At 62.5% G+C, this 25733-nt stretch overlaps 32 non-coding genes across 32 annotated transcripts; all 32 read right to left on the minus strand.

The window, feature by feature from the left end:
* Positions 1–454: 454 nt before the first annotated feature.
* On the minus strand, positions 455–618 carry LOC141072686 (U1 spliceosomal RNA). Its single transcript, XR_012226751.1, has one exon. It is a non-coding gene; the product is annotated as a U1 spliceosomal RNA (small nuclear RNA).
* Positions 619–1251: 633 nt separating this feature from the next.
* Positions 1252–1415, minus strand: LOC141072687 (U1 spliceosomal RNA). The gene has a single exon (XR_012226752.1). It is a non-coding gene; the product is annotated as a U1 spliceosomal RNA (small nuclear RNA).
* Positions 1416–2063: 648 nt separating this feature from the next.
* Positions 2064–2227, minus strand: LOC141072688 (U1 spliceosomal RNA). The gene has a single exon (XR_012226753.1). It is a non-coding gene; the product is annotated as a U1 spliceosomal RNA (small nuclear RNA).
* Positions 2228–2869: 642 nt separating this feature from the next.
* On the minus strand, positions 2870–3033 carry LOC141072689 (U1 spliceosomal RNA). Its single transcript, XR_012226754.1, has one exon. It is a non-coding gene; the product is annotated as a U1 spliceosomal RNA (small nuclear RNA).
* Positions 3034–3666: 633 nt separating this feature from the next.
* Positions 3667–3830, minus strand: LOC141072690 (U1 spliceosomal RNA). The gene has a single exon (XR_012226755.1). It is a non-coding gene; the product is annotated as a U1 spliceosomal RNA (small nuclear RNA).
* Positions 3831–4463: 633 nt separating this feature from the next.
* Positions 4464–4627, minus strand: LOC141072692 (U1 spliceosomal RNA). Its single transcript, XR_012226757.1, has one exon. It is a non-coding gene; the product is annotated as a U1 spliceosomal RNA (small nuclear RNA).
* Positions 4628–5260: 633 nt separating this feature from the next.
* LOC141072752 (U1 spliceosomal RNA) lies at positions 5261–5424 on the minus strand. The gene has a single exon (XR_012226815.1). It is a non-coding gene; the product is annotated as a U1 spliceosomal RNA (small nuclear RNA).
* A 633-nt stretch (positions 5425–6057) lies between these two features.
* Positions 6058–6221, minus strand: LOC141072693 (U1 spliceosomal RNA). The gene has a single exon (XR_012226758.1). It is a non-coding gene; the product is annotated as a U1 spliceosomal RNA (small nuclear RNA).
* Positions 6222–6854: 633 nt separating this feature from the next.
* On the minus strand, positions 6855–7018 carry LOC141072694 (U1 spliceosomal RNA). The gene has a single exon (XR_012226759.1). It is a non-coding gene; the product is annotated as a U1 spliceosomal RNA (small nuclear RNA).
* A 633-nt stretch (positions 7019–7651) lies between these two features.
* Positions 7652–7815, minus strand: LOC141072695 (U1 spliceosomal RNA). The gene has a single exon (XR_012226760.1). It is a non-coding gene; the product is annotated as a U1 spliceosomal RNA (small nuclear RNA).
* A 633-nt stretch (positions 7816–8448) lies between these two features.
* Positions 8449–8612, minus strand: LOC141072696 (U1 spliceosomal RNA). The gene has a single exon (XR_012226761.1). It is a non-coding gene; the product is annotated as a U1 spliceosomal RNA (small nuclear RNA).
* Positions 8613–9245: 633 nt separating this feature from the next.
* On the minus strand, positions 9246–9409 carry LOC141072697 (U1 spliceosomal RNA). The gene has a single exon (XR_012226762.1). It is a non-coding gene; the product is annotated as a U1 spliceosomal RNA (small nuclear RNA).
* A 633-nt stretch (positions 9410–10042) lies between these two features.
* On the minus strand, positions 10043–10206 carry LOC141072698 (U1 spliceosomal RNA). The gene has a single exon (XR_012226763.1). It is a non-coding gene; the product is annotated as a U1 spliceosomal RNA (small nuclear RNA).
* Positions 10207–10848: 642 nt separating this feature from the next.
* LOC141072699 (U1 spliceosomal RNA) lies at positions 10849–11012 on the minus strand. The gene has a single exon (XR_012226764.1). It is a non-coding gene; the product is annotated as a U1 spliceosomal RNA (small nuclear RNA).
* A 633-nt stretch (positions 11013–11645) lies between these two features.
* LOC141072700 (U1 spliceosomal RNA) lies at positions 11646–11809 on the minus strand. The gene has a single exon (XR_012226765.1). It is a non-coding gene; the product is annotated as a U1 spliceosomal RNA (small nuclear RNA).
* A 633-nt stretch (positions 11810–12442) lies between these two features.
* Positions 12443–12606, minus strand: LOC141072742 (U1 spliceosomal RNA). The gene has a single exon (XR_012226805.1). It is a non-coding gene; the product is annotated as a U1 spliceosomal RNA (small nuclear RNA).
* A 639-nt stretch (positions 12607–13245) lies between these two features.
* Positions 13246–13409, minus strand: LOC141072701 (U1 spliceosomal RNA). The gene has a single exon (XR_012226766.1). It is a non-coding gene; the product is annotated as a U1 spliceosomal RNA (small nuclear RNA).
* Positions 13410–14042: 633 nt separating this feature from the next.
* LOC141072703 (U1 spliceosomal RNA) lies at positions 14043–14206 on the minus strand. Its single transcript, XR_012226768.1, has one exon. It is a non-coding gene; the product is annotated as a U1 spliceosomal RNA (small nuclear RNA).
* Positions 14207–14848: 642 nt separating this feature from the next.
* LOC141072704 (U1 spliceosomal RNA) lies at positions 14849–15012 on the minus strand. Its single transcript, XR_012226769.1, has one exon. It is a non-coding gene; the product is annotated as a U1 spliceosomal RNA (small nuclear RNA).
* A 642-nt stretch (positions 15013–15654) lies between these two features.
* LOC141072705 (U1 spliceosomal RNA) lies at positions 15655–15818 on the minus strand. Its single transcript, XR_012226770.1, has one exon. It is a non-coding gene; the product is annotated as a U1 spliceosomal RNA (small nuclear RNA).
* A 633-nt stretch (positions 15819–16451) lies between these two features.
* Positions 16452–16615, minus strand: LOC141072706 (U1 spliceosomal RNA). Its single transcript, XR_012226771.1, has one exon. It is a non-coding gene; the product is annotated as a U1 spliceosomal RNA (small nuclear RNA).
* Positions 16616–17248: 633 nt separating this feature from the next.
* LOC141072707 (U1 spliceosomal RNA) lies at positions 17249–17412 on the minus strand. The gene has a single exon (XR_012226772.1). It is a non-coding gene; the product is annotated as a U1 spliceosomal RNA (small nuclear RNA).
* A 633-nt stretch (positions 17413–18045) lies between these two features.
* Positions 18046–18209, minus strand: LOC141072753 (U1 spliceosomal RNA). Its single transcript, XR_012226816.1, has one exon. It is a non-coding gene; the product is annotated as a U1 spliceosomal RNA (small nuclear RNA).
* A 633-nt stretch (positions 18210–18842) lies between these two features.
* On the minus strand, positions 18843–19006 carry LOC141072708 (U1 spliceosomal RNA). Its single transcript, XR_012226773.1, has one exon. It is a non-coding gene; the product is annotated as a U1 spliceosomal RNA (small nuclear RNA).
* Positions 19007–19639: 633 nt separating this feature from the next.
* On the minus strand, positions 19640–19803 carry LOC141072709 (U1 spliceosomal RNA). Its single transcript, XR_012226774.1, has one exon. It is a non-coding gene; the product is annotated as a U1 spliceosomal RNA (small nuclear RNA).
* Positions 19804–20451: 648 nt separating this feature from the next.
* LOC141072743 (U1 spliceosomal RNA) lies at positions 20452–20615 on the minus strand. The gene has a single exon (XR_012226806.1). It is a non-coding gene; the product is annotated as a U1 spliceosomal RNA (small nuclear RNA).
* A 639-nt stretch (positions 20616–21254) lies between these two features.
* On the minus strand, positions 21255–21418 carry LOC141072710 (U1 spliceosomal RNA). Its single transcript, XR_012226775.1, has one exon. It is a non-coding gene; the product is annotated as a U1 spliceosomal RNA (small nuclear RNA).
* Positions 21419–22051: 633 nt separating this feature from the next.
* LOC141072712 (U1 spliceosomal RNA) lies at positions 22052–22215 on the minus strand. Its single transcript, XR_012226776.1, has one exon. It is a non-coding gene; the product is annotated as a U1 spliceosomal RNA (small nuclear RNA).
* Positions 22216–22863: 648 nt separating this feature from the next.
* On the minus strand, positions 22864–23027 carry LOC141072713 (U1 spliceosomal RNA). Its single transcript, XR_012226777.1, has one exon. It is a non-coding gene; the product is annotated as a U1 spliceosomal RNA (small nuclear RNA).
* Positions 23028–23669: 642 nt separating this feature from the next.
* Positions 23670–23833, minus strand: LOC141072757 (U1 spliceosomal RNA). The gene has a single exon (XR_012226820.1). It is a non-coding gene; the product is annotated as a U1 spliceosomal RNA (small nuclear RNA).
* Positions 23834–24466: 633 nt separating this feature from the next.
* LOC141072715 (U1 spliceosomal RNA) lies at positions 24467–24630 on the minus strand. Its single transcript, XR_012226779.1, has one exon. It is a non-coding gene; the product is annotated as a U1 spliceosomal RNA (small nuclear RNA).
* A 633-nt stretch (positions 24631–25263) lies between these two features.
* LOC141072716 (U1 spliceosomal RNA) lies at positions 25264–25427 on the minus strand. Its single transcript, XR_012226780.1, has one exon. It is a non-coding gene; the product is annotated as a U1 spliceosomal RNA (small nuclear RNA).
* Positions 25428–25733: the final 306 nt, after the last annotated feature.

A 25733-nucleotide genomic window follows, 5' to 3' on the forward strand; every position in this document is an offset into this window, starting at 1 on the left:
CCAAGCCGTCCAAGATGCCCAGCAGCAGCCAGAGTCATTTGCATGTAGGGCCATTGGCTCCACCCCAGCCTCGCTCACGCCGCTGCTCCCACCCGGGGAACATGCAGACAGCTCCAGCTGCTGCTGCTGCTGCTGCTGCTGCTGCCCCCCTCCTCCTCCCGGCCCAGTGGCCAAGTGAATAAGACGCAGGCGAGCTGATCAATCCCCACCAGCCCAGGGAGCCCCAAAAGGGCCAAAGGCAGCAAGGAACAGACAAGCCAAGCAAAAAGACACACAGCGATGCACGGAAGTTGTGGCAGGCCTCCCCCACAAGGGGGAGCCAAAGGCCACAACTGACGCCGCTTTGAGCTGCTCCAAAGTATTCTAGCTCTGGCAACAGGTGTGACGTGACGTGCGGCTCTGCCAGAGCACGTTTCTTTCGGTGGGTCGGCTTCTGTCTTTGACCAGAGGAAATCAGGGGAAAGCGCGAACGCAGTCCCCCACTACCACAAATTATGCAGTCGAGTTTCCCGCATTTGGGGAAATCGCAGGGGTCAGCACACCCGGAGTGCAATGGATGAGCCTCACCCTGGGAGAACCACCTTAGTGATCATGGTATCTCCCCTGCCAGGTAAGTATGAGTTGGGGCCCGCCGGTCCGACGAGCGGCCCTCCGACGCAGCTCTCCAACATCGCGGAGTCTCGTGCCCGAAGGGGAGGGGGTGTCTTGGCGTAGGGCGCAGGCCGCCCGGAGGCTCGTTGAGTGGGAGGCGCTGGCTGGCGCCCGGTCCAACCCCCACGGGGCAGGCCAAGCTCGACTGAGTCCCAAGCCGTCCAAGATGCCCAGCAGCAGCCAGAGTCATTTGCATGTAGGGCCATTGGCTCCACCCCAGCCTCGCTCACGCCGCTGCTCCCACCCGGGGAACATGCAGACAGCTCCAGCTGCTGCTGCTGCTGCTGCTGCCCCCCTCCTCCTCCCGGCCCAGTGGCCAAGTGAATAAGACGCAGGCGAGCTGATCAATCCCCACCAGCCCAGGGAGCCCCAAAAGGGCCAAAGGCAGCAAGGAACAGACAAGCCAAGCAAAAAGACACACAGCGATGCACGGAAGTTGTGGCAGGCCTCCCCCACAAGGGGGAGCCAAAGGCCACAACTGACGCCGCTTTGAGCTGCTCCAAAGTATTCTAGCTCTGGCAACAGGTGTGACGTGACGTGCGGCTCTGCCAGAGCACGTTTCTTTCGGTGGGTCGGCTTCTGTCTTTGACCAGAGGAAATCAGGGGAAAGCGCGAACGCAGTCCCCCACTACCACAAATTATGCAGTCGAGTTTCCCGCATTTGGGGAAATCGCAGGGGTCAGCACACCCGGAGTGCAATGGATGAGCCTCACCCTGGGAGAACCACCTTAGTGATCATGGTATCTCCCCTGCCAGGTAAGTATGAGTTGGGGCCCGCCGGTCCGACGAGCGGCCCTCCGACGCAGCTCTCCAACATCGCGGAGTCTCGTGCCCGAAGGGGAGGGGGTGTCTTGGCGTAGGGCGCAGGCCGCCCGGAGGCTCGTTGAGTGGGAGGCGCTGGCTGGCGCCCGGTCCAACCCCCACGGGGCAGGCCGAGCTCGACTGAGTCCCAAGCCGTCCAAGATGCCCAGCAGCAGCCAGAGTCATTTGCATGTAGGGCCATTGGCTCCACCCCAGCCTCGCTCACGCCGCTGCTCCCACCCGGGGAACATGCAGACAGCTCCAGCTGCTGCTGCTGCTGCTGCTGCTGCTGCTGCTGCTGCCCCCCTCCTCCTCCCGGCCCAGTGGCCAAGTGAATAAGACGCAGGCGAGCTGATCAATCCCCACCAGCCCAGGGAGCCCCAAAAGGGCCAAAGGCAGCAAGGAACAGACAAGCCAAGCAAAAAGACACACAGCGATGCACGGAAGTTGTGGCAGGCCTCCCCCACAAGGGGGAGCCAAAGGCCACAACTGACGCCGCTTTGAGCTGCTCCAAAGTATTCTAGCTCTGGCAACAGGTGTGACGTGACGTGCGGCTCTGCCAGAGCACGTTTCTTTCGGTGGGTCGGCTTCTGTCTTTGACCAGAGGAAATCAGGGGAAAGCGCGAACGCAGTCCCCCACTACCACAAATTATGCAGTCGAGTTTCCCGCATTTGGGGAAATCGCAGGGGTCAGCACACCCGGAGTGCAATGGATGAGCCTCACCCTGGGAGAACCACCTTAGTGATCATGGTATCTCCCCTGCCAGGTAAGTATGAGTTGGGGCCCGCCGGTCCGACGAGCGGCCCTCCGACGCAGCTCTCCAACATCGCGGAGTCTCGTGCCCGAAGGGGAGGGGGTGTCTTGGCGTAGGGCGCAGGCCGCCCGGAGGCTCGTTGAGTGGGAGGCGCTGGCTGGCGCCCGGTCCAACCCCCACGGGGCAGGCCGAGCTCGACTGAGTCCCAAGCCGTCCAAGATGCCCAGCAGCAGCCAGAGTCATTTGCATGTAGGGCCATTGGCTCCACCCCAGCCTCGCTCACGCCGCTGCTCCCACCCGGGGAACATGCAGACAGCTCCAGCTGCTGCTGCTGCTGCTGCTGCTGCTGCTGCCCCCCTCCTCCTCCCGGCCCAGTGGCCAAGTGAATAAGACGCAGGCGAGCTGATCAATCCCCACCAGCCCAGGGAGCCCCAAAAGGGCCAAAGGCAGCAAGGAACAGACAAGCCAAGCAAAAAGACACACAGCGATGCACGGAAGTTGTGGCAGGCCTCCCCCACAAGGGGGAGCCAAAGGCCACAACTGACGCCGCTTTGAGCTGCTCCAAAGTATTCTAGCTCTGGCAACAGGTGTGACGTGACGTGCGGCTCTGCCAGAGCACGTTTCTTTCGGTGGGTCGGCTTCTGTCTTTGACCAGAGGAAATCAGGGGAAAGCGCGAACGCAGTCCCCCACTACCACAAATTATGCAGTCGAGTTTCCCGCATTTGGGGAAATCGCAGGGGTCAGCACACCCGGAGTGCAATGGATGAGCCTCACCCTGGGAGAACCACCTTAGTGATCATGGTATCTCCCCTGCCAGGTAAGTATGAGTTGGGGCCCGCCGGTCCGACGAGCGGCCCTCCGACGCAGCTCTCCAACATCGCGGAGTCTCGTGCCCGAAGGGGAGGGGGTGTCTTGGCGTAGGGCGCAGGCCGCCCGGAGGCTCGTTGAGTGGGAGGCGCTGGCTGGCGCCCGGTCCAACCCCCACGGGGCAGGCCGAGCTCGACTGAGTCCCAAGCCGTCCAAGATGCCCAGCAGCAGCCAGAGTCATTTGCATGTAGGGCCATTGGCTCCACCCCAGCCTCGCTCACGCCGCTGCTCCCACCCGGGGAACATGCAGACAGCTCCAGCTGCTGCTGCTGCTGCTGCTGCCCCCCTCCTCCTCCCGGCCCAGTGGCCAAGTGAATAAGACGCAGGCGAGCTGATCAATCCCCACCAGCCCAGGGAGCCCCAAAAGGGCCAAAGGCAGCAAGGAACAGACAAGCCAAGCAAAAAGACACACAGCGATGCACGGAAGTTGTGGCAGGCCTCCCCCACAAGGGGGAGCCAAAGGCCACAACTGACGCCGCTTTGAGCTGCTCCAAAGTATTCTAGCTCTGGCAACAGGTGTGACGTGACGTGCGGCTCTGCCAGAGCACGTTTCTTTCGGTGGGTCGGCTTCTGTCTTTGACCAGAGGAAATCAGGGGAAAGCGCGAACGCAGTCCCCCACTACCACAAATTATGCAGTCGAGTTTCCCGCATTTGGGGAAATCGCAGGGGTCAGCACACCCGGAGTGCAATGGATGAGCCTCACCCTGGGAGAACCACCTTAGTGATCATGGTATCTCCCCTGCCAGGTAAGTATGAGTTGGGGCCCGCCGGTCCGACGAGCGGCCCTCCGACGCAGCTCTCCAACATCGCGGAGTCTCGTGCCCGAAGGGGAGGGGGTGTCTTGGCGTAGGGCGCAGGCCGCCCGGAGGCTCGTTGAGTGGGAGGCGCTGGCTGGCGCCCGGTCCAACCCCCACGGGGCAGGCCGAGCTCGACTGAGTCCCAAGCCGTCCAAGATGCCCAGCAGCAGCCAGAGTCATTTGCATGTAGGGCCATTGGCTCCACCCCAGCCTCGCTCACGCCGCTGCTCCCACCCGGGGAACATGCAGACAGCTCCAGCTGCTGCTGCTGCTGCTGCTGCCCCCCTCCTCCTCCCGGCCCAGTGGCCAAGTGAATAAGACGCAGGCGAGCTGATCAATCCCCACCAGCCCAGGGAGCCCCAAAAGGGCCAAAGGCAGCAAGGAACAGACAAGCCAAGCAAAAAGACACACAGCGATGCACGGAAGTTGTGGCAGGCCTCCCCCACAAGGGGGAGCCAAAGGCCACAACTGACGCCGCTTTGAGCTGCTCCAAAGTATTCTAGCTCTGGCAACAGGTGTGACGTGACGTGCGGCTCTGCCAGAGCACGTTTCTTTCGGTGGGTCGGCTTCTGTCTTTGACCAGAGGAAATCAGGGGAAAGCGCGAACGCAGTCCCCCACTACCACAAATTATGCAGTCGAGTTTCCCGCATTTGGGGAAATCGCAGGGGTCAGCACACCCGGAGTGCAATGGATGAGCCTCACCCTGGGAGAACCACCTTAGTGATCATGGTATCTCCCCTGCCAGGTAAGTATGAGTTGGGGCCCGCCGGTCCGACGAGCGGCCCTCCGACGCAGCTCTCCAACATCGCGGAGTCTCGTGCCCGAAGGGGAGGGGGTGTCTTGGCGTAGGGCGCAGGCCGCCCGGAGGCTCGTTGAGTGGGAGGCGCTGGCTGGCGCCCGGTCCAACCCCCACGGGGCAGGCCGAGCTCGACTGAGTCCCAAGCCGTCCAAGATGCCCAGCAGCAGCCAGAGTCATTTGCATGTAGGGCCATTGGCTCCACCCCAGCCTCGCTCACGCCGCTGCTCCCACCCGGGGAACATGCAGACAGCTCCAGCTGCTGCTGCTGCTGCTGCTGCCCCCCTCCTCCTCCCGGCCCAGTGGCCAAGTGAATAAGACGCAGGCGAGCTGATCAATCCCCACCAGCCCAGGGAGCCCCAAAAGGGCCAAAGGCAGCAAGGAACAGACAAGCCAAGCAAAAAGACACACAGCGATGCACGGAAGTTGTGGCAGGCCTCCCCCACAAGGGGGAGCCAAAGGCCACAACTGACGCCGCTTTGAGCTGCTCCAAAGTATTCTAGCTCTGGCAACAGGTGTGACGTGACGTGCGGCTCTGCCAGAGCACGTTTCTTTCGGTGGGTCGGCTTCTGTCTTTGACCAGAGGAAATCAGGGGAAAGCGCGAACGCAGTCCCCCACTACTACAAATTATGCAGTCGAGTTTCCCGCATTTGGGGAAATCGCAGGGGTCAGCACACCCGGAGTGCAATGGATGAGCCTCACCCTGGGAGAACCACCTTAGTGATCATGGTATCTCCCCTGCCAGGTAAGTATGAGTTGGGGCCCGCCGGTCCGACGAGCGGCCCTCCGACGCAGCTCTCCAACATCGCGGAGTCTCGTGCCCGAAGGGGAGGGGGTGTCTTGGCGTAGGGCGCAGGCCGCCCGGAGGCTCGTTGAGTGGGAGGCGCTGGCTGGCGCCCGGTCCAACCCCCACGGGGCAGGCCGAGCTCGACTGAGTCCCAAGCCGTCCAAGATGCCCAGCAGCAGCCAGAGTCATTTGCATGTAGGGCCATTGGCTCCACCCCAGCCTCGCTCACGCCGCTGCTCCCACCCGGGGAACATGCAGACAGCTCCAGCAGCTGCTGCTGCTGCTGCTGCCCCCCTCCTCCTCCCGGCCCAGTGGCCAAGTGAATAAGACGCAGGCGAGCTGATCAATCCCCACCAGCCCAGGGAGCCCCAAAAGGGCCAAAGGCAGCAAGGAACAGACAAGCCAAGCAAAAAGACACACAGCGATGCACGGAAGTTGTGGCAGGCCTCCCCCACAAGGGGGAGCCAAAGGCCACAACTGACGCCGCTTTGAGCTGCTCCAAAGTATTCTAGCTCTGGCAACAGGTGTGACGTGACGTGCGGCTCTGCCAGAGCACGTTTCTTTCGGTGGGTCGGCTTCTGTCTTTGACCAGAGGAAATCAGGGGAAAGCGCGAACGCAGTCCCCCACTACCACAAATTATGCAGTCGAGTTTCCCGCATTTGGGGAAATCGCAGGGGTCAGCACACCCGGAGTGCAATGGATGAGCCTCACCCTGGGAGAACCACCTTAGTGATCATGGTATCTCCCCTGCCAGGTAAGTATGAGTTGGGGCCCGCCGGTCCGACGAGCGGCCCTCCGACGCAGCTCTCCAACATCGCGGAGTCTCGTGCCCGAAGGGGAGGGGGTGTCTTGGCGTAGGGCGCAGGCCGCCCGGAGGCTCGTTGAGTGGGAGGCGCTGGCTGGCGCCCGGTCCAACCCCCACGGGGCAGGCCGAGCTCGACTGAGTCCCAAGCCGTCCAAGATGCCCAGCAGCAGCCAGAGTCATTTGCATGTAGGGCCATTGGCTCCACCCCAGCCTCGCTCACGCCGCTGCTCCCACCCGGGGAACATGCAGACAGCTCCAGCTGCTGCTGCTGCTGCTGCTGCCCCCCTCCTCCTCCCGGCCCAGTGGCCAAGTGAATAAGACGCAGGCGAGCTGATCAATCCCCACCAGCCCAGGGAGCCCCAAAAGGGCCAAAGGCAGCAAGGAACAGACAAGCCAAGCAAAAAGACACACAGCGATGCACGGAAGTTGTGGCAGGCCTCCCCCACAAGGGGGAGCCAAAGGCCACAACTGACGCCGCTTTGAGCTGCTCCAAAGTATTCTAGCTCTGGCAACAGGTGTGACGTGACGTGCGGCTCTGCCAGAGCACGTTTCTTTCGGTGGGTCGGCTTCTGTCTTTGACCAGAGGAAATCAGGGGAAAGCGCGAACGCAGTCCCCCACTACCACAAATTATGCAGTCGAGTTTCCCGCATTTGGGGAAATCGCAGGGGTCAGCACACCCGGAGTGCAATGGATGAGCCTCACCCTGGGAGAACCACCTTAGTGATCATGGTATCTCCCCTGCCAGGTAAGTATGAGTTGGGGCCCGCCGGTCCGACGAGCGGCCCTCCGACGCAGCTCTCCAACATCGCGGAGTCTCGTGCCCGAAGGGGAGGGGGTGTCTTGGCGTAGGGCGCAGGCCGCCCGGAGGCTCGTTGAGTGGGAGGCGCTGGCTGGCGCCCGGTCCAACCCCCACGGGGCAGGCCGAGCTCGACTGAGTCCCAAGCCGTCCAAGATGCCCAGCAGCAGCCAGAGTCATTTGCATGTAGGGCCATTGGCTCCACCCCAGCCTCGCTCACGCCGCTGCTCCCACCCGGGGAACATGCAGACAGCTCCAGCTGCTGCTGCTGCTGCTGCTGCCCCCCTCCTCCTCCCGGCCCAGTGGCCAAGTGAATAAGACGCAGGCGAGCTGATCAATCCCCACCAGCCCAGGGAGCCCCAAAAGGGCCAAAGGCAGCAAGGAACAGACAAGCCAAGCAAAAAGACACACAGCGATGCACGGAAGTTGTGGCAGGCCTCCCCCACAAGGGGGAGCCAAAGGCCACAACTGACGCCGCTTTGAGCTGCTCCAAAGTATTCTAGCTCTGGCAACAGGTGTGACGTGACGTGCGGCTCTGCCAGAGCACGTTTCTTTCGGTGGGTCGGCTTCTGTCTTTGACCAGAGGAAATCAGGGGAAAGCGCGAACGCAGTCCCCCACTACCACAAATTATGCAGTCGAGTTTCCCGCATTTGGGGAAATCGCAGGGGTCAGCACACCCGGAGTGCAATGGATGAGCCTCACCCTGGGAGAACCACCTTAGTGATCATGGTATCTCCCCTGCCAGGTAAGTATGAGTTGGGGCCCGCCGGTCCGACGAGCGGCCCTCCGACGCAGCTCTCCAACATCGCGGAGTCTCGTGCCCGAAGGGGAGGGGGTGTCTTGGCGTAGGGCGCAGGCCGCCCGGAGGCTCGTTGAGTGGGAGGCGCTGGCTGGCGCCCGGTCCAACCCCCACGGGGCAGGCCGAGCTCGACTGAGTCCCAAGCCGTCCAAGATGCCCAGCAGCAGCCAGAGTCATTTGCATGTAGGGCCATTGGCTCCACCCCAGCCTCGCTCACGCCGCTGCTCCCACCCGGGGAACATGCAGACAGCTCCAGCTGCTGCTGCTGCTGCTGCTGCCCCCCTCCTCCTCCCGGCCCAGTGGCCAAGTGAATAAGACGCAGGCGAGCTGATCAATCCCCACCAGCCCAGGGAGCCCCAAAAGGGCCAAAGGCAGCAAGGAACAGACAAGCCAAGCAAAAAGACACACAGCGATGCACGGAAGTTGTGGCAGGCCTCCCCCACAAGGGGGAGCCAAAGGCCACAACTGACGCCGCTTTGAGCTGCTCCAAAGTATTCTAGCTCTGGCAACAGGTGTGACGTGACGTGCGGCTCTGCCAGAGCACGTTTCTTTCGGTGGGTCGGCTTCTGTCTTTGACCAGAGGAAATCAGGGGAAAGCGCGAACGCAGTCCCCCACTACCACAAATTATGCAGTCGAGTTTCCCGCATTTGGGGAAATCGCAGGGGTCAGCACACCCGGAGTGCAATGGATGAGCCTCACCCTGGGAGAACCACCTTAGTGATCATGGTATCTCCCCTGCCAGGTAAGTATGAGTTGGGGCCCGCCGGTCCGACGAGCGGCCCTCCGACGCAGCTCTCCAACATCGCGGAGTCTCGTGCCCGAAGGGGAGGGGGTGTCTTGGCGTAGGGCGCAGGCCGCCCGGAGGCTCGTTGAGTGGGAGGCGCTGGCTGGCGCCCGGTCCAACCCCCACGGGGCAGGCCGAGCTCGACTGAGTCCCAAGCCGTCCAAGATGCCCAGCAGCAGCCAGAGTCATTTGCATGTAGGGCCATTGGCTCCACCCCAGCCTCGCTCACGCCGCTGCTCCCACCCGGGGAACATGCAGACAGCTCCAGCTGCTGCTGCTGCTGCTGCTGCCCCCCTCCTCCTCCCGGCCCAGTGGCCAAGTGAATAAGACGCAGGCGAGCTGATCAATCCCCACCAGCCCAGGGAGCCCCAAAAGGGCCAAAGGCAGCAAGGAACAGACAAGCCAAGCAAAAAGACACACAGCGATGCACGGAAGTTGTGGCAGGCCTCCCCCACAAGGGGGAGCCAAAGGCCACAACTGACGCCGCTTTGAGCTGCTCCAAAGTATTCTAGCTCTGGCAACAGGTGTGACGTGACGTGCGGCTCTGCCAGAGCACGTTTCTTTCGGTGGGTCGGCTTCTGTCTTTGACCAGAGGAAATCAGGGGAAAGCGCGAACGCAGTCCCCCACTACCACAAATTATGCAGTCGAGTTTCCCGCATTTGGGGAAATCGCAGGGGTCAGCACACCCGGAGTGCAATGGATGAGCCTCACCCTGGGAGAACCACCTTAGTGATCATGGTATCTCCCCTGCCAGGTAAGTATGAGTTGGGGCCCGCCGGTCCGACGAGCGGCCCTCCGACGCAGCTCTCCAACATCGCGGAGTCTCGTGCCCGAAGGGGAGGGGGTGTCTTGGCGTAGGGCGCAGGCCGCCCGGAGGCTCGTTGAGTGGGAGGCGCTGGCTGGCGCCCGGTCCAACCCCCACGGGGCAGGCCGAGCTCGACTGAGTCCCAAGCCGTCCAAGATGCCCAGCAGCAGCCAGAGTCATTTGCATGTAGGGCCATTGGCTCCACCCCAGCCTCGCTCACGCCGCTGCTCCCACCCGGGGAACATGCAGACAGCTCCAGCTGCTGCTGCTGCTGCTGCTGCCCCCCTCCTCCTCCCGGCCCAGTGGCCAAGTGAATAAGACGCAGGCGAGCTGATCAATCCCCACCAGCCCAGGGAGCCCCAAAAGGGCCAAAGGCAGCAAGGAACAGACAAGCCAAGCAAAAAGACACACAGCGATGCACGGAAGTTGTGGCAGGCCTCCCCCACAAGGGGGAGCCAAAGGCCACAACTGACGCCGCTTTGAGCTGCTCCAAAGTATTCTAGCTCTGGCAACAGGTGTGACGTGACGTGCGGCTCTGCCAGAGCACGTTTCTTTCGGTGGGTCGGCTTCTGTCTTTGACCAGAGGAAATCAGGGGAAAGCGCGAACGCAGTCCCCCACTACCACAAATTATGCAGTCGAGTTTCCCGCATTTGGGGAAATCGCAGGGGTCAGCACACCCGGAGTGCAATGGATGAGCCTCACCCTGGGAGAACCACCTTAGTGATCATGGTATCTCCCCTGCCAGGTAAGTATGAGTTGGGGCCCGCCGGTCCGACGAGCGGCCCTCCGACGCAGCTCTCCAACATCGCGGAGTCTCGTGCCCGAAGGGGAGGGGGTGTCTTGGCGTAGGGCGCAGGCCGCCCGGAGGCTCGTTGAGTGGGAGGCGCTGGCTGGCGCCCGGTCCAACCCCCACGGGGCAGGCCGAGCTCGACTGAGTCCCAAGCCGTCCAAGATGCCCAGCAGCAGCCAGAGTCATTTGCATGTAGGGCCATTGGCTCCACCCCAGCCTCGCTCACGCCGCTGCTCCCACCCGGGGAACATGCAGACAGCTCCAGCTGCTGCTGCTGCTGCTGCTGCTGCTGCTGCCCCCCTCCTCCTCCCGGCCCAGTGGCCAAGTGAATAAGACGCAGGCGAGCTGATCAATCCCCACCAGCCCAGGGAGCCCCAAAAGGGCCAAAGGCAGCAAGGAACAGACAAGCCAAGCAAAAAGACACACAGCGATGCACGGAAGTTGTGGCAGGCCTCCCCCACAAGGGGGAGCCAAAGGCCACAACTGACGCCGCTTTGAGCTGCTCCAAAGTATTCTAGCTCTGGCAACAGGTGTGACGTGACGTGCGGCTCTGCCAGAGCACGTTTCTTTCGGTGGGTCGGCTTCTGTCTTTGACCAGAGGAAATCAGGGGAAAGCGCGAACGCAGTCCCCCACTACCACAAATTATGCAGTCGAGTTTCCCGCATTTGGGGAAATCGCAGGGGTCAGCACACCCGGAGTGCAATGGATGAGCCTCACCCTGGGAGAACCACCTTAGTGATCATGGTATCTCCCCTGCCAGGTAAGTATGAGTTGGGGCCCGCCGGTCCGACGAGCGGCCCTCCGACGCAGCTCTCCAACATCGCGGAGTCTCGTGCCCGAAGGGGAGGGGGTGTCTTGGCGTAGGGCGCAGGCCGCCCGGAGGCTCGTTGAGTGGGAGGCGCTGGCTGGCGCCCGGTCCAACCCCCACGGGGCAGGCCGAGCTCGACTGAGTCCCAAGCCGTCCAAGATGCCCAGCAGCAGCCAGAGTCATTTGCATGTAGGGCCATTGGCTCCACCCCAGCCTCGCTCACGCCGCTGCTCCCACCCGGGGAACATGCAGACAGCTCCAGCTGCTGCTGCTGCTGCTGCTGCCCCCCTCCTCCTCCCGGCCCAGTGGCCAAGTGAATAAGACGCAGGCGAGCTGATCAATCCCCACCAGCCCAGGGAGCCCCAAAAGGGCCAAAGGCAGCAAGGAACAGACAAGCCAAGCAAAAAGACACACAGCGATGCACGGAAGTTGTGGCAGGCCTCCCCCACAAGGGGGAGCCAAAGGCCACAACTGACGCCGCTTTGAGCTGCTCCAAAGTATTCTAGCTCTGGCAACAGGTGTGACGTGACGTGCGGCTCTGCCAGAGCACGTTTCTTTCGGTGGGTCGGCTTCTGTCTTTGACCAGAGGAAATCAGGGGAAAGCGCGAACGCAGTCCCCCACTACCACAAATTATGCAGTCGAGTTTCCCGCATTTGGGGAAATCGCAGGGGTCAGCACACCCGGAGTGCAATGGATGAGCCTCACCCTGGGAGAACCACCTTAGTGATCATGGTATCTCCCCTGCCAGGTAAGTATGAGTTGGGGCCCGCCGGTCCGACGAGCGGCCCTCCGACGCAGCTCTCCAACATCGCGGAGTCTCGTGCCCGAAGGGGAGGGGGTGTCTTGGCGTAGGGCGCAGGCCGCCCGGAGGCTCGTTGAGTGGGAGGCGCTGGCTGGCGCCCGGTCCAACCCCCACGGGGCAGGCCGAGCTCGACTGAGTCCCAAGCCGTCCAAGATGCCCAGCAGCAGCCAGAGTCATTTGCATGTAGGGCCATTGGCTCCACCCCAGCCTCGCTCACGCCGCTGCTCCCACCCGGGGAACATGCAGACAGCTCCAGCTGCTGCTGCTGCTGCTGCTGCCCCCCTCCTCCTCCCGGCCCAGTGGCCAAGTGAATAAGACGCAGGCGAGCTGATCAATCCCCACCAGCCCAGGGAGCCCCAAAAGGGCCAAAGGCAGCAAGGAACAGACAAGCCAAGCAAAAAGACACACAGCGATGCACGGAAGTTGTGGCAGGCCTCCCCCACAAGGGGGAGCCAAAGGCCACAACTGACGCCGCTTTGAGCTGCTCCAAAGTATTCTAGCTCTGGCAACAGGTGTGACGTGACGTGCGGCTCTGCCAGAGCACGTTTCTTTCGGTGGGTCGGCTTCTGTCTTTGACCAGAGGAAATCAGGGGAAAGCGCGAACGCAGTCCCCCACTACCACAAATTATGCAGTCGAGTTTCCCGCATTTGGGGAAATCGCAGGGGTCAGCACACCCAGAGTGCAATGGATGAGCCTCACCCTGGGAGAACCACCTTAGTGATCATGGTATCTCCCCTGCCAGGTAAGTATGAGTTGGGGCCCGCCGGTCCAACGAGCGGCCCTCCGACGCAGCTCTCCAACATCGCGGAGTCTCGTGCCCGAAGGGGAGGGGGTGTCTTGGCGTAGGGCGCAGGCCGCCCGGAGGCTCGTTGAGTGGGAGGCGCTGGCTGGCGCCCGGTCCAACCCCCACGGGGCAGGCCGAGCTCGACTGAGTCCCAAGCCGTCCAAGATGCCCAGCAGCAGCCAGAGTCATTTGCATGTAGGGCCATTGGCTCCACCCCAGCCTCGCTCACGCCGCTGCTCCCACCCGGGGAACATGCAGACAGCTCCAGCTGCTGCTGCTGCTGCTGCTGCTGCTGCCCCCCTCCTCCTCCCGGCCCAGTGGCCAAGTGAATAAGACGCAGGCGAGCTGATCAATCCCCACCAGCCCAGGGAGCCCCAAAAGGGCCAAAGGCAGCAAGGAACAGACAAGCCAAGCAAAAAGACACACAGCGATGCACGGAAGTTGTGGCAGGCCTCCCCCACAAGGGGGAGCCAAAGGCCACAACTGACGCCGCTTTGAGCTGCTCCAAAGTATTCTAGCTCTGGCAACAGGTGTGACGTGACGTGCGGCTCTGCCAGAGCACGTTTCTTTCGGTGGGTCGGCTTCTGTCTTTGACCAGAGGAAATCAGGGGAAAGCGCGAACGCAGTCCCCCACTACCACAAATTATGCAGTCGAGTTTCCCGCATTTGGGGAAATCGCAGGGGTCAGCACACCCGGAGTGCAATGGATGAGCCTCACCCTGGGAGAACCACCTTAGTGATCATGGTATCTCCCCTGCCAGGTAAGTATGAGTTGGGGCCCGCCGGTCCGACGAGCGGCCCTCCGACGCAGCTCTCCAACATCGCGGAGTCTCGTGCCCGAAGGGGAGGGGGTGTCTTGGCGTAGGGCGCAGGCCGCCCGGAGGCTCGTTGAGTGGGAGGCGCTGGCTGGCGCCCGGTCCAACCCCCACGGGGCAGGCCAAGCTCGACTGAGTCCCAAGCCGTCCAAGATGCCCAGCAGCAGCCAGAGTCATTTGCATGTAGGGCCATTGGCTCCACCCCAGCCTCGCTCACGCCGCTGCTCCCACCCGGGGAACATGCAGACAGCTCCAGCTGCTGCTGCTGCTGCTGCTGCCCCCCTCCTCCTCCCGGCCCAGTGGCCAAGTGAATAAGACGCAGGCGAGCTGATCAATCCCCACCAGCCCAGGGAGCCCCAAAAGGGCCAAAGGCAGCAAGGAACAGACAAGCCAAGCAAAAAGACACACAGCGATGCACGGAAGTTGTGGCAGGCCTCCCCCACAAGGGGGAGCCAAAGGCCACAACTGACGCCGCTTTGAGCTGCTCCAAAGTATTCTAGCTCTGGCAACAGGTGTGACGTGACGTGCGGCTCTGCCAGAGCACGTTTCTTTCGGTGGGTCGGCTTCTGTCTTTGACCAGAGGAAATCAGGGGAAAGCGCGAACGCAGTCCCCCACTACCACAAATTATGCAGTCGAGTTTCCCGCATTTGGGGAAATCGCAGGGGTCAGCACACCCGGAGTGCAATGGATGAGCCTCACCCTGGGAGAACCACCTTAGTGATCATGGTATCTCCCCTGCCAGGTAAGTATGAGTTGGGGCCCGCCGGTCCGACGAGCGGCCCTCCGACGCAGCTCTCCAACATCGCGGAGTCTCGTGCCCGAAGGGGAGGGGGTGTCTTGGCGTAGGGCGCAGGCCGCCCGGAGGCTCGTTGAGTGGGAGGCGCTGGCTGGCGCCCGGTCCAACCCCCACGGGGCAGGCCGAGCTCGACTGAGTCCCAAGCCGTCCAAGATGCCCAGCAGCAGCCAGAGTCATTTGCATGTAGGGCCATTGGCTCCACCCCAGCCTCGCTCACGCCGCTGCTCCCACCCGGGGAACATGCAGACAGCTCCAGCTGCTGCTGCTGCTGCTGCTGCTGCTGCTGCCCCCCTCCTCCTCCCGGCCCAGTGGCCAAGTGAATAAGACGCAGGCGAGCTGATCAATCCCCACCAGCCCAGGGAGCCCCAAAAGGGCCAAAGGCAGCAAGGAACAGACAAGCCAAGCAAAAAGACACACAGCGATGCACGGAAGTTGTGGCAGGCCTCCCCCACAAGGGGGAGCCAAAGGCCACAACTGACGCCGCTTTGAGCTGCTCCAAAGTATTCTAGCTCTGGCAACAGGTGTGACGTGACGTGCGGCTCTGCCAGAGCACGTTTCTTTCGGTGGGTCGGCTTCTGTCTTTGACCAGAGGAAATCAGGGGAAAGCGCGAACGCAGTCCCCCACTACCACAAATTATGCAGTCGAGTTTCCCGCATTTGGGGAAATCGCAGGGGTCAGCACACCCGGAGTGCAATGGATGAGCCTCACCCTGGGAGAACCACCTTAGTGATCATGGTATCTCCCCTGCCAGGTAAGTATGAGTTGGGGCCCGCCGGTCCGACGAGCGGCCCTCCGACGCAGCTCTCCAACATCGCGGAGTCTCGTGCCCGAAGGGGAGGGGGTGTCTTGGCGTAGGGCGCAGGCCGCCCGGAGGCTCGTTGAGTGGGAGGCGCTGGCTGGCGCCCGGTCCAACCCCCACGGGGCAGGCCGAGCTCGACTGAGTCCCAAGCCGTCCAAGATGCCCAGCAGCAGCCAGAGTCATTTGCATGTAGGGCCATTGGCTCCACCCCAGCCTCGCTCACGCCGCTGCTCCCACCCGGGGAACATGCAGACAGCTCCAGCTGCTGCTGCTGCTGCTGCTGCTGCTGCTGCCCCCCTCCTCCTCCCGGCCCAGTGGCCAAGTGAATAAGACGCAGGCGAGCTGATCAATCCCCACCAGCCCAGGGAGCCCCAAAAGGGCCAAAGGCAGCAAGGAACAGACAAGCCAAGCAAAAAGACACACAGCGATGCACGGAAGTTGTGGCAGGCCTCCCCCACAAGGGGGAGCCAAAGGCCACAACTGACGCCGCTTTGAGCTGCTCCAAAGTATTCTAGCTCTGGCAACAGGTGTGACGTGACGTGCGGCTCTGCCAGAGCACGTTTCTTTCGGTGGGTCGGCTTCTGTCTTTGACCAGAGGAAATCAGGGGAAAGCGCGAACGCAGTCCCCCACTACCACAAATTATGCAGTCGAGTTTCCCGCATTTGGGGAAATCGCAGGGGTCAGCACACCCGGAGTGCAATGGATGAGCCTCACCCTGGGAGAACCACCTTAGTGATCATGGTATCTCCCCTGCCAGGTAAGTATGAGTTGGGGCCCGCCGGTCCGACGAGCGGCCCTCCGACGCAGCTCTCCAACATCGCGGAGTCTCGTGCCCGAAGGGGAGGGGGTGTCTTGGCGTAGGGCGCAGGCCGCCCGGAGGCTCGTTGAGTGGGAGGCGCTGGCTGGCGCCCGGTCCAACCCCCACGGGGCAGGCCGAGCTCGACTGAGTCCCAAGCCGTCCAAGATGCCCAGCAGCAGCCAGAGTCATTTGCATGTAGGGCCATTGGCTCCACCCCAGCCTCGCTCACGCCGCTGCTCCCACCCGGGGAACATGCAGACAGCTCCAGCTGCTGCTGCTGCTGCTGCTGCCCCCCTCCTCCTCCCGGCCCAGTGGCCAAGTGAATAAGACGCAGGCGAGCTGATCAATCCCCACCAGCCCAGGGAGCCCCAAAAGGGCCAAAGGCAGCAAGGAACAGACAAGCCAAGCAAAAAGACACACAGCGATGCACGGAAGTTGTGGCAGGCCTCCCCCACAAGGGGGAGCCAAAGGCCACAACTGACGCCGCTTTGAGCTGCTCCAAAGTATTCTAGCTCTGGCAACAGGTGTGACGTGACGTGCGGCTCTGCCAGAGCACGTTTCTTTCGGTGGGTCGGCTTCTGTCTTTGACCAGAGGAAATCAGGGGAAAGCGCGAACGCAGTCCCCCACTACCACAAATTATGCAGTCGAGTTTCCCGCATTTGGGGAAATCGCAGGGGTCAGCACACCCGGAGTGCAATGGATGAGCCTCACCCTGGGAGAACCACCTTAGTGATCATGGTATCTCCCCTGCCAGGTAAGTATGAGTTGGGGCCCGCCGGTCCGACGAGCGGCCCTCCGACGCAGCTCTCCAACATCGCGGAGTCTCGTGCCCGAAGGGGAGGGGGTGTCTTGGCGTAGGGCGCAGGCCGCCCGGAGGCTCGTTGAGTGGGAGGCGCTGGCTGGCGCCCGGTCCAACCCCCACGGGGCAGGCCGAGCTCGACTGAGTCCCAAGCCGTCCAAGATGCCCAGCAGCAGCCAGAGTCATTTGCATGTAGGGCCATTGGCTCCACCCCAGCCTCGCTCACGCCGCTGCTCCCACCCGGGGAACATGCAGACAGCTCCAGCTGCTGCTGCTGCTGCTGCTGCCCCCCTCCTCCTCCCGGCCCAGTGGCCAAGTGAATAAGACGCAGGCGAGCTGATCAATCCCCACCAGCCCAGGGAGCCCCAAAAGGGCCAAAGGCAGCAAGGAACAGACAAGCCAAGCAAAAAGACACACAGCGATGCACGGAAGTTGTGGCAGGCCTCCCCCACAAGGGGGAGCCAAAGGCCACAACTGACGCCGCTTTGAGCTGCTCCAAAGTATTCTAGCTCTGGCAACAGGTGTGACGTGACGTGCGGCTCTGCCAGAGCACGTTTCTTTCGGTGGGTCGGCTTCTGTCTTTGACCAGAGGAAATCAGGGGAAAGCGCGAACGCAGTCCCCCACTACCACAAATTATGCAGTCGAGTTTCCCGCATTTGGGGAAATCGCAGGGGTCAGCACACCCGGAGTGCAATGGATGAGCCTCACCCTGGGAGAACCACCTTAGTGATCATGGTATCTCCCCTGCCAGGTAAGTATGAGTTGGGGCCCGCCGGTCCGACGAGCGGCCCTCCGACGCAGCTCTCCAACATCGCGGAGTCTCGTGCCCGAAGGGGAGGGGGTGTCTTGGCGTAGGGCGCAGGCCGCCCGGAGGCTCGTTGAGTGGGAGGCGCTGGCTGGCGCCCGGTCCAACCCCCACGGGGCAGGCCGAGCTCGACTGAGTCCCAAGCCGTCCAAGATGCCCAGCAGCAGCCAGAGTCATTTGCATGTAGGGCCATTGGCTCCACCCCAGCCTCGCTCACGCCGCTGCTCCCACCCGGGGAACATGCAGACAGCTCCAGCTGCTGCTGCTGCTGCTGCTGCCCCCCTCCTCCTCCCGGCCCAGTGGCCAAGTGAATAAGACGCAGGCGAGCTGATCAATCCCCACCAGCCCAGGGAGCCCCAAAAGGGCCAAAGGCAGCAAGGAACAGACAAGCCAAGCAAAAAGACACACAGCGATGCACGGAAGTTGTGGCAGGCCTCCCCCACAAGGGGGAGCCAAAGGCCACAACTGACGCCGCTTTGAGCTGCTCCAAAGTATTCTAGCTCTGGCAACAGGTGTGACGTGACGTGCGGCTCTGCCAGAGCACGTTTCTTTCGGTGGGTCGGCTTCTGTCTTTGACCAGAGGAAATCAGGGGAAAGCGCGAACGCAGTCCCCCACTACTACAAATTATGCAGTCGAGTTTCCCGCATTTGGGGAAATCGCAGGGGTCAGCACACCCGGAGTGCAATGGATGAGCCTCACCCTGGGAGAACCACCTTAGTGATCATGGTATCTCCCCTGCCAGGTAAGTATGAGTTGGGGCCCGCCGGTCCGACGAGCGGCCCTCCGACGCAGCTCTCCAACATCGCGGAGTCTCGTGCCCGAAGGGGAGGGGGTGTCTTGGCGTAGGGCGCAGGCCGCCCGGAGGCTCGTTGAGTGGGAGGCGCTGGCTGGCGCCCGGTCCAACCCCCACGGGGCAGGCCGAGCTCGACTGAGTCCCAAGCCGTCCAAGATGCCCAGCAGCAGCCAGAGTCATTTGCATGTAGGGCCATTGGCTCCACCCCAGCCTCGCTCACGCCGCTGCTCCCACCCGGGGAACATGCAGACAGCTCCAGCAGCTGCTGCTGCTGCTGCTGCCCCCCTCCTCCTCCCGGCCCAGTGGCCAAGTGAATAAGACGCAGGCGAGCTGATCAATCCCCACCAGCCCAGGGAGCCCCAAAAGGGCCAAAGGCAGCAAGGAACAGACAAGCCAAGCAAAAAGACACACAGCGATGCACGGAAGTTGTGGCAGGCCTCCCCCACAAGGGGGAGCCAAAGGCCACAACTGACGCCGCTTTGAGCTGCTCCAAAGTATTCTAGCTCTGGCAACAGGTGTGACGTGACGTGCGGCTCTGCCAGAGCACGTTTCTTTCGGTGGGTCGGCTTCTGTCTTTGACCAGAGGAAATCAGGGGAAAGCGCGAACGCAGTCCCCCACTACCACAAATTATGCAGTCGAGTTTCCCGCATTTGGGGAAATCGCAGGGGTCAGCACACCCGGAGTGCAATGGATGAGCCTCACCCTGGGAGAACCACCTTAGTGATCATGGTATCTCCCCTGCCAGGTAAGTATGAGTTGGGGCCCGCCGGTCCGACGAGCGGCCCTCCGACGCAGCTCTCCAACATCGCGGAGTCTCGTGCCCGAAGGGGAGGGGGTGTCTTGGCGTAGGGCGCAGGCCGCCCGGAGGCTCGTTGAGTGGGAGGCGCTGGCTGGCGCCCGGTCCAACCCCCACGGGGCAGGCCGAGCTCGACTGAGTCCCAAGCCGTCCAAGATGCCCAGCAGCAGCCAGAGTCATTTGCATGTAGGGCCATTGGCTCCACCCCAGCCTCGCTCACGCCGCTGCTCCCACCCGGGGAACATGCAGACAGCTCCAGCTGCTGCTGCTGCTGCTGCTGCCCCCCTCCTCCTCCCGGCCCAGTGGCCAAGTGAATAAGACGCAGGCGAGCTGATCAATCCCCACCAGCCCAGGGAGCCCCAAAAGGGCCAAAGGCAGCAAGGAACAGACAAGCCAAGCAAAAAGACACACAGCGATGCACGGAAGTTGTGGCAGGCCTCCCCCACAAGGGGGAGCCAAAGGCCACAACTGACGCCGCTTTGAGCTGCTCCAAAGTATTCTAGCTCTGGCAACAGGTGTGACGTGACGTGCGGCTCTGCCAGAGCACGTTTCTTTCGGTGGGTCGGCTTCTGTCTTTGACCAGAGGAAATCAGGGGAAAGCGCGAACGCAGTCCCCCACTACCACAAATTATGCAGTCGAGTTTCCCGCATTTGGGGAAATCGCAGGGGTCAGCACACCCGGAGTGCAATGGATGAGCCTCACCCTGGGAGAACCACCTTAGTGATCATGGTATCTCCCCTGCCAGGTAAGTATGAGTTGGGGCCCGCCGGTCCGACGAGCGGCCCTCCGACGCAGCTCTCCAACATCGCGGAGTCTCGTGCCCGAAGGGGAGGGGGTGTCTTGGCGTAGGGCGCAGGCCGCCCGGAGGCTCGTTGAGTGGGAGGCGCTGGCTGGCGCCCGGTCCAACCCCCACGGGGCAGGCCGAGCTCGACTGAGTCCCAAGCCGTCCAAGATGCCCAGCAGCAGCCAGAGTCATTTGCATGTAGGGCCATTGGCTCCACCCCAGCCTCGCTCACGCCGCTGCTCCCACCCGGGGAACATGCAGACAGCTCCAGCTGCTGCTGCTGCTGCTGCTGCTGCTGCTGCTGCTGCCCCCCTCCTCCTCCCGGCCCAGTGGCCAAGTGAATAAGACGCAGGCGAGCTGATCAATCCCCACCAGCCCAGGGAGCCCCAAAAGGGCCAAAGGCAGCAAGGAACAGACAAGCCAAGCAAAAAGACACACAGCGATGCACGGAAGTTGTGGCAGGCCTCCCCCACAAGGGGGAGCCAAAGGCCACAACTGACGCCGCTTTGAGCTGCTCCAAAGTATTCTAGCTCTGGCAACAGGTGTGACGTGACGTGCGGCTCTGCCAGAGCACGTTTCTTTCGGTGGGTCGGCTTCTGTCTTTGACCAGAGGAAATCAGGGGAAAGCGCGAACGCAGTCCCCCACTACCACAAATTATGCAGTCGAGTTTCCCGCATTTGGGGAAATCGCAGGGGTCAGCACACCCAGAGTGCAATGGATGAGCCTCACCCTGGGAGAACCACCTTAGTGATCATGGTATCTCCCCTGCCAGGTAAGTATGAGTTGGGGCCCGCCGGTCCAACGAGCGGCCCTCCGACGCAGCTCTCCAACATCGCGGAGTCTCGTGCCCGAAGGGGAGGGGGTGTCTTGGCGTAGGGCGCAGGCCGCCCGGAGGCTCGTTGAGTGGGAGGCGCTGGCTGGCGCCCGGTCCAACCCCCACGGGGCAGGCCGAGCTCGACTGAGTCCCAAGCCGTCCAAGATGCCCAGCAGCAGCCAGAGTCATTTGCATGTAGGGCCATTGGCTCCACCCCAGCCTCGCTCACGCCGCTGCTCCCACCCGGGGAACATGCAGACAGCTCCAGCTGCTGCTGCTGCTGCTGCTGCTGCTGCCCCCCTCCTCCTCCCGGCCCAGTGGCCAAGTGAATAAGACGCAGGCGAGCTGATCAATCCCCACCAGCCCAGGGAGCCCCAAAAGGGCCAAAGGCAGCAAGGAACAGACAAGCCAAGCAAAAAGACACACAGCGATGCACGGAAGTTGTGGCAGGCCTCCCCCACAAGGGGGAGCCAAAGGCCACAACTGACGCCGCTTTGAGCTGCTCCAAAGTATTCTAGCTCTGGCAACAGGTGTGACGTGACGTGCGGCTCTGCCAGAGCACGTTTCTTTCGGTGGGTCGGCTTCTGTCTTTGACCAGAGGAAATCAGGGGAAAGCGCGAACGCAGTCCCCCACTACCACAAATTATGCAGTCGAGTTTCCCGCATTTGGGGAAATCGCAGGGGTCAGCACACCCGGAGTGCAATGGATGAGCCTCACCCTGGGAGAACCACCTTAGTGATCATGGTATCTCCCCTGCCAGGTAAGTATGAGTTGGGGCCCGCCGGTCCGACGAGCGGCCCTCCGACGCAGCTCTCCAACATCGCGGAGTCTCGTGCCCGAAGGGGAGGGGGTGTCTTGGCGTAGGGCGCAGGCCGCCCGGAGGCTCGTTGAGTGGGAGGCGCTGGCTGGCGCCCGGTCCAACCCCCACGGGGCAGGCCAAGCTCGACTGAGTCCCAAGCCGTCCAAGATGCCCAGCAGCAGCCAGAGTCATTTGCATGTAGGGCCATTGGCTCCACCCCAGCCTCGCTCACGCCGCTGCTCCCACCCGGGGAACATGCAGACAGCTCCAGCTGCTGCTGCTGCTGCTGCTGCCCCCCTCCTCCTCCCGGCCCAGTGGCCAAGTGAATAAGACGCAGGCGAGCTGATCAATCCCCACCAGCCCAGGGAGCCCCAAAAGGGCCAAAGGCAGCAAGGAACAGACAAGCCAAGCAAAAAGACACACAGCGATGCACGGAAGTTGTGGCAGGCCTCCCCCACAAGGGGGAGCCAAAGGCCACAACTGACGCCGCTTTGAGCTGCTCCAAAGTATTCTAGCTCTGGCAACAGGTGTGACGTGACGTGCGGCTCTGCCAGAGCACGTTTCTTTCGGTGGGTCGGCTTCTGTCTTTGACCAGAGGAAATCAGGGGAAAGCGCGAACGCAGTCCCCCACTACCACAAATTATGCAGTCGAGTTTCCCGCATTTGGGGAAATCGCAGGGGTCAGCACACCCGGAGTGCAATGGATGAGCCTCACCCTGGGAGAACCACCTTAGTGATCATGGTATCTCCCCTGCCAGGTAAGTATGAGTTGGGGCCCGCCGGTCCGACGAGCGGCCCTCCGACGCAGCTCTCCAACATCGCGGAGTCTCGTGCCCGAAGGGGAGGGGGTGTCTTGGCGTAGGGCGCAGGCCGCCCGGAGGCTCGTTGAGTGGGAGGCGCTGGCTGGCGCCCGGTCCAACCCCCACGGGGCAGGCCGAGCTCGACTGAGTCCCAAGCCGTCCAAGATGCCCAGCAGCAGCCAGAGTCATTTGCATGTAGGGCCATTGGCTCCACCCCAGCCTCGCTCACGCCGCTGCTCCCACCCGGGGAACATGCAGACAGCTCCAGCTGCTGCTGCTGCTGCTGCTGCTGCTGCTGCTGCTGCCCCCCTCCTCCTCCCGGCCCAGTGGCCAAGTGAATAAGACGCAGGCGAGCTGATCAATCCCCACCAGCCCAGGGAGCCCCAAAAGGGCCAAAGGCAGCAAGGAACAGACAAGCCAAGCAAAAAGACACACAGCGATGCACGGAAGTTGTGGCAGGCCTCCCCCACAAGGGGGAGCCAAAGGCCACAACTGACGCCGCTTTGAGCTGCTCCAAAGTATTCTAGCTCTGGCAACAGGTGTGACGTGACGTGCGGCTCTGCCAGAGCACGTTTCTTTCGGTGGGTCGGCTTCTGTCTTTGACCAGAGGAAATCAGGGGAAAGCGCGAACGCAGTCCCCCACTACCACAAATTATGCAGTCGAGTTTCCCGCATTTGGGGAAATCGCAGGGGTCAGCACACCCGGAGTGCAATGGATGAGCCTCACCCTGGGAGAACCACCTTAGTGATCATGGTATCTCCCCTGCCAGGTAAGTATGAGTTGGGGCCCGCCGGTCCGACGAGCGGCCCTCCGACGCAGCTCTCCAACATCGCGGAGTCTCGTGCCCGAAGGGGAGGGGGTGTCTTGGCGTAGGGCGCAGGCCGCCCGGAGGCTCGTTGAGTGGGAGGCGCTGGCTGGCGCCCGGTCCAACCCCCACGGGGCAGGCCGAGCTCGACTGAGTCCCAAGCCGTCCAAGATGCCCAGCAGCAGCCAGAGTCATTTGCATGTAGGGCCATTGGCTCCACCCCAGCCTCGCTCACGCCGCTGCTCCCACCCGGGGAACATGCAGACAGCTCCAGCTGCTGCTGCTGCTGCTGCTGCTGCTGCTGCCCCCCTCCTCCTCCCGGCCCAGTGGCCAAGTGAATAAGACGCAGGCGAGCTGATCAATCCCCACCAGCCCAGGGAGCCCCAAAAGGGCCAAAGGCAGCAAGGAACAGACAAGCCAAGCAAAAAGACACACAGCGATGCACGGAAGTTGTGGCAGGCCTCCCCCACAAGGGGGAGCCAAAGGCCACAACTGACGCCGCTTTGAGCTGCTCCAAAGTATTCTAGCTCTGGCAACAGGTGTGACGTGACGTGCGGCTCTGCCAGAGCACGTTTCTTTCGGTGGGTCGGCTTCTGTCTTTGACCAGAGGAAATCAGGGGAAAGCGCGAACGCAGTCCCCCACTACCACAAATTATGCAGTCGAGTTTCCCGCATTTGTGGAAATCGCAGGGGTCAGCACACCCGGAGTGCAATGGATGAGCCTCACCCTGGGAGAACCACCTTAGTGATCATGGTATCTCCCCTGCCAGGTAAGTATGAGTTGGGGCCCGCCGGTCCGACGAGCGGCCCTCCGACGCAGCTCTCCAACATCGCGGAGTCTCGTGCCCGAAGGGGAGGGGGTGTCTTGGCGTAGGGCGCAGGCCGCCCGGAGGCTCGTTGAGTGGGAGGCGCTGGCTGGCGCCCGGTCCAACCCCCACGGGGCAGGCCGAGCTCGACTGAGTCCCAAGCCGTCCAAGATGCCCAGCAGCAGCCAGAGTCATTTGCATGTAGGGCCATTGGCTCCACCCCAGCCTCGCTCACGCCGCTGCTCCCACCCGGGGAACATGCAGACAGCTCCAGCTGCTGCTGCTGCTGCTGCTGCCCCCCTCCTCCTCCCGGCCCAGTGGCCAAGTGAATAAGACGCAGGCGAGCTGATCAATCCCCACCAGCCCAGGGAGCCCCAAAAGGGCCAAAGGCAGCAAGGAACAGACAAGCCAAGCAAAAAGACACACAGCGATGCACGGAAGTTGTGGCAGGCCTCCCCCACAAGGGGGAGCCAAAGGCCACAACTGACGCCGCTTTGAGCTGCTCCAAAGTATTCTAGCTCTGGCAACAGGTGTGACGTGACGTGCGGCTCTGCCAGAGCACGTTTCTTTCGGTGGGTCGGCTTCTGTCTTTGACCAGAGGAAATCAGGGGAAAGCGCGAACGCAGTCCCCCACTACCACAAATTATGCAGTCGAGTTTCCCGCATTTGGGGAAATCGCAGGGGTCAGCACACCCGGAGTGCAATGGATGAGCCTCACCCTGGGAGAACCACCTTAGTGATCATGGTATCTCCCCTGCCAGGTAAGTATGAGTTGGGGCCCGCCGGTCCGACGAGCGGCCCTCCGACGCAGCTCTCCAACATCGCGGAGTCTCGTGCCCGAAGGGGAGGGGGTGTCTTGGCGTAGGGCGCAGGCCGCCCGGAGGCTCGTTGAGTGGGAGGCGCTGGCTGGCGCCCGGTCCAACCCCCACGGGGCAGGCCGAGCTCGACTGAGTCCCAAGCCGTCCAAGATGCCCAGCAGCAGCCAGAGTCATTTGCATGTAGGGCCATTGGCTCCACCCCAGCCTCGCTCACGCCGCTGCTCCCACCCGGGGAACATGCAGACAGCTCCAGCTGCTGCTGCTGCTGCTGCTGCCCCCCTCCTCCTCCCGGCCCAGTGGCCAAGTGAATAAGACGCAGGCGAGCTGATCAATCCCCACCAGCCCAGGGAGCCCCAAAAGGGCCAAAGGCAGCAAGGAACAGACAAGCCAAGCAAAAAGACACACAGCGATGCACGGAAGTTGTGGCAGGCCTCCCCCACAAGGGGGAGCCAAAGGCCACAACTGACGCCGCTTTGAGCTGCTCCAAAGTATTCTAGCTCTGGCAACAGGTGTGACGTGACGTGCGGCTCTGCCAGAGCACGTTTCTTTCGGTGGGTCGGCTTCTGTCTTTGACCAGAGGAAATCAGGGGAAAGCGCGAACGCAGTCCCCCACTACCACAAATTATGCAGTCGAGTTTCCCGCATTTGGGGAAATCGCAGGGGTCAGCACACCCGGAGTGCAATGGATGAGCCTCACCCTGGGAGAACCACCTTAGTGATCATGGTATCTCCCCTGCCAGGTAAGTATGAGTTGGGGCCCGCCGGTCCGACGAGCGGCCCTCCGACGCAGCTCTCCAACATCGCGGAGTCTCGTGCCCGAAGGGGAGGGGGTGTCTTGGCGTAGGGCGCAGGCCGCCCGGAGGCTCGTTGAGTGGGAGGCGCTGGCTGGCGCCCGGTCCAACCCCCACGGGGCAGGCCGAGCTCGACTGAGTCCCAAGCCGTCCAAGATGCCCAGCAGCAGCCAGAGTCATTTGCATGTAGGGCCATTGGCTCCACCCCAGCCTCGCTCACGCCGCTGCTCCCACCCGGGGAACATGCAGACAGCTCCAGCTGC

Source organism: Dendrobates tinctorius, unplaced genomic scaffold (genome assembly GCF_039654945.1).
Source record: "Dendrobates tinctorius isolate UK_male_01 unplaced genomic scaffold, ASM3965494v1 ptg000285l, whole genome shotgun sequence".
Taxonomy (NCBI): Eukaryota; Metazoa; Chordata; class Amphibia; order Anura; family Dendrobatidae; genus Dendrobates; species Dendrobates tinctorius.